Below are 4,560 nucleotides of genomic sequence, written 5' to 3'. Positions count from 1 at the left end.
GGTTGTCTCTGCGGCTTACCACTGACACGGCACATTGTTGCATAGAGGTAGCTATCGCGATTAAATACAAATTTCCGAATGTCCCTTCCATTGCTCTGCTTTGGTTGAAAGTCAGGTAGCAGTTCGTTATTCCGAAGGTTCGTTATTCCGAAGGTTCTTGGGTCCGAAGGTTCGTTATTCCGAAGGTTCTTTATTCCGAAGATTCGTTATTCCGAATGTTCGTTAATCCGAAAATGTGATAAGGTTTGTTATTCCGAAGCGGTTCATTAATCCGAAAATGAAATAAGGTTCGTTATTCCCGCAGGTTCGTTAATCCGAAAATGCTCTTTTCTCCGAAGGTTCGTTACGGACCCTATTTCATTTCGGATCAACGAACCTTCGGAATAACGAACCCTATTTCATTTTCGGATTAACGAACCTTCGGAATAACAAACCCTATTTCATTTTCGGATAAACGAGCCTTCGGAATAGCAAACCCTATTTCATTTTCGGATTAACGAACCTTTGGAATAACAAACCTTCGAAATGTGAAACTTCGGAATAACGAACAGCACCCGAAAGTTATCCCTTCCCATATAGAATAAATGGGAGTTGTTGGGAGGGACTGAATACCTAACAAAAAAAAAAATGTATAACCTTATGTTACATTATTCTTATAAAGGTTTGTTTTCTTAATGTTGGATATTATATTGTGTCTATTTGCATGAGTGTCATCTTCTCAGATTTTTAATATTTTTTTCATTTGTCTATCACGTGACTTTACTTATTTTCAAACTGATATGATAGGTCGTGCTCACCAGGTCAAATTATCAAAACTCACGTGAAAATTCACGAGGTAATAAAATGTAATACCTATGAGAATTCCCATGGCAACATCCTTAAATCCAGCGTCATACATGAAATCAGCCAAGGCGGTGCGATGATTACAGTCTGGTGGACACATCATCTTCCTCCATTCTATTAACATCTTCATGTTGACTTGGATCTTGTCTGCGGTACAAGTTTGGGACTCAGTGCCCAGCATTCGAGCTAGATCATTAGTTTCGATTCGAGTTGCCACGGCCATCAGGTCACTGGTACTCACTTCGTAATCTGGTGTGACGTCAAAGATATTGCAGTGGTGATTAAGTAAATATTTTGCATGCTGACTAGGAACAGTTACACAAATCTCCAATTTACAGAGCTTTCACCGCGCCGCAGCTCCATACGAGACCAGTCGCACTGGAAGGAGTGTGTACACACTCATTAGAAGAAACTGTTCCCAGCCACATTACTGTGTCTATACAAATGCGTTAGAATATCCTTATAAGTATGCAGTCCATATAACATTGATTAAAAAACGATTAGCTGTTGTCGATGGAAGAGGGGGGGGGGATCCTCAACATGATGTTGCGCACTTATCAGCTTATCAACTATAGGCTTTTGATTTGGCGTAGAACCAGAAAATATAATGCAATGATTTGCGTATAAGAGGTGTTTGAGCAGCCACTCCCCTTGGTAAAACAGTGGCGGATTCAGGGAGGACCGCACCGGGCGCACGCACCCCCCCCCCCCCTTATTTTTTGTTGAAACAATAGAAATAAAAAGAAAAATGGGAAGGGGTGCGTGCGCCACCGCTCCCCCCCCCCCCCCCATTAATTTGGTAAACGCCTTCCCTCTTTACGGAATTCCTGGATCCGCCCCTGCAAATGTACATGTGTATACAAGAATAAGTGGAAACGCTGAAATGATTCATCTGGATATGACTAAATCGTGAAGTCGATTGAATTGTAAATTTATCTTTATTCTATAACACGTGTACCTAACGAAAATCATAATCTTACACTGGTGTAAGGACTTTCAAACTTGTCAAGCCTTGCTCCGAAACGCAGTTTAATCCGAAATAATTCGCTATGTTATATAACATAAAACGTCAGTCACGCCCTTTCAAAGATTCAGATATTTTCAGACAAATACAAGCTGAACCGCATTACTCCTACTCACAGCAACGCAAAATCGTATTACAATTGAACATATACTAACCAAAATAATATGTTCGGGCTACTTTGCTGTAACCGCACTTGCGCAGTAGTTTGGGGAGTGCTGTCCTTTGCTGACTGGTGCCAACGAGATATGTGTGTGATTTCTCTATTATCACATCTTCCTTCTCTTTCTCCGCCGTGTCAAGCAGGCGTCTTATGATTTCATTGGTTCCCTTTCTCTCCGCAGCTAAGCAGTGATCGAATTGGTAATGGCTCAACAAATGACTATTGAAACCGAAAGCTTGTGTGAACGGATAGACATCTGTCATGAGTAGACGCATGGCCAGTCGGGGGATCTCAGCTTTGAAAACTACCGTGTTCTTCCTCTCCGCAAGAAACTCCTCTGTGAACATTCAAACATGTGAAAAAGTGTATTAACAAACGAGAATGTATATGATGCGCACGAAAGATATTTCTAAAATGCCGCCTTTCCATGAAAAGCCTGATAACCTGTTATAGGCCTATATAGCCATGCATAAAGCTTTACCATCCAGCCCATTACATTACATGACATCACTTTCACATATTTATGTCTACTCACAAATTTACGGTCCGGTATTTTGGAGAAAGACAGAAAGAGAGAAGACAACGGAATCCCATGGTAAGCACCAGAAGTTGATTTCACGGTCCCCAATATAGATGTATATAGGGATAACGCATACACATTGTCGCCAACAAACGATTAATCACAAAGCTACCAGCTCTCTTAATACAAAATGTACCTCCTTGTGCACGTTGGCGAGGCGTCCTAATAGTTCTGGTGAACGGAATTATACAGGTGAGACACGTGAGCCGCTAGACTGCATCTTTTGTCGAGTAAAACATGCATGTATGCGTCAATAGTTTCTCTTTGTTCTCCACCCCGGATACTACCAATAATCCTTACGTACAGGGAATTTTATCATTGTTTATGGAATAGATACCATACACGCGCTTTCACGGTTATCCATCCTGGGCGTTTCGACGCGTCATATCGAACAAAAGTGTATCCATTATTTTTCATCTTGTTTCTGTAGTTCCTTCTCCCTGCAACCCGTACCTGGTTCTTGCAAAATTCACTCAAAACTCATTTTGCGCATTACGTTATTTGATTAGCATAATCAAATTATAACGAAGTTGAAAACAATGAGCAGAGATACACATAGGCATGGTACACAAAGCGGGAGCTCAGCACGTGCACTTTGAGATTATTCTCATGACCGTGTTGGAGAATAAATTCCAGTGCTTTAAACAGCGGAAATTAATTAATTAATACTTCTTTTCTATCCGTTCTGGTTTTTTAGAGCTGATAATCGCTCTGGAGAAGACTGAATTGTCATTATGTCACACCACATTTATACAGTGGACATTGGTACTTTTGTTTCTCAAAAATACAATATGACTTCGAGATCATTTCTTCCGCATTTCCCAAAGTACAAGGAGAGGTGACCTACATAGACTTCCAAATTCTGATACTTTTTTTAGGCAGAATTGAGCCATAACCACTTTCATGATATGATAAATCATCAATGATACTATGACTGACTAAGCGTGTATATTTGATGTTGCTTTATGTCTCTACCTTTTTTTTTGGGGGGGGGGGGACAACAGAGTTCTTAACTTCGTTCAGAACTAATCTATACTCTCTAGGAGAGATCGAGTGAAAATATTAACTCTTGAAGGAGTGAATACAAAAATGAGTGAATATACAGCTGTAGATGTAAATTGGAGTGGATTTTGAGTGAAAATGTCCATTTTCACTCGATTTGGAGTGACCTCAGGGATCACTCGAAGATTTTGGAGTGATCCCTGAGGTCACTCCAAAACGAGTAAACATTTTCACTCAAAATCCACTCTTTTTGTGAATTCACTCCTCACTCGCTTTTTTTAGAGAGTATAATCTCTCTCTCTCTGTCTCTCTCTATCTATTATATATATATTATATATATGTATATGTATATGTATATGTATATGTATATGTACATGTATATGTATATGTATATATATATAAAAACCTACAAAGACAGAACTGTTTTTATTATTGAGTTGGGGTTAAAGGGCGTAAGACTGATTCATCACTTTCTGATATCTCACAGGGCAAACCAACGTGTACAATTAGAGAGAAGATTGTTTTACCGTTCCTGGCATTTATCTTTTTAAGAATTTTCCTGATCCTCTTTCGTTGACCAGCCCTCATTCCTCCCTTCTCCCTCTCAAGCGCGTTAACTATTTCCGTATCGTCGGCGGACTCTGGGTTATGAAGCTTTAGCTCTTCGGTGATACTTCGCACCGCTTCCGGATCAGCATACTTTCTGATGAGTTGAATTTCTTCAGTGGTTATTCTGCTAACTTAAATAGAACAGCATGGATGATTCTGTAAATATTCCTTGTCATGGCGCCTTGCTTACATCAAAACAATACTTCTCATAGTGTATAATAAGGGGTTTGTTTTATTTTGTCATCATTAATATTCTTGTTATTGATGCAATCGACATTCTGGAATGCTCAAAGACTTAATACACAGCCCACCATGCTTCCGTATTGAACGGGTTAACAAAAG

General features: G+C 39.8%; 1 long non-coding RNA gene across 1 annotated transcript; it reads right to left on the bottom strand.

Moving 5' to 3' along the window:
• Nucleotides 1-992: 992 nt before the first annotated feature.
• Nucleotides 993-4,263, bottom strand: LOC140229859 (uncharacterized). Its single transcript, XR_011901323.1, has 3 exons — nucleotides 4,137-4,263; nucleotides 2,023-2,364; nucleotides 993-1,092 (listed from the first exon to the last, which is right to left on the bottom strand). It is a non-coding gene; the product is annotated as an uncharacterized lncRNA (long non-coding RNA).
• Between the last annotated feature and the right edge of the window lie 297 nt (nucleotides 4,264-4,560).

This window comes from Diadema setosum, chromosome 6 (assembly GCF_964275005.1).
Source record: "Diadema setosum chromosome 6, eeDiaSeto1, whole genome shotgun sequence".
NCBI classification, from domain to species: domain Eukaryota; kingdom Metazoa; phylum Echinodermata; class Echinoidea; order Diadematoida; family Diadematidae; genus Diadema; species Diadema setosum.
The sequence above is the reverse complement of the archived record's forward strand: the minus strand, read 5'-3'. Positions and strand labels throughout refer to the sequence as shown.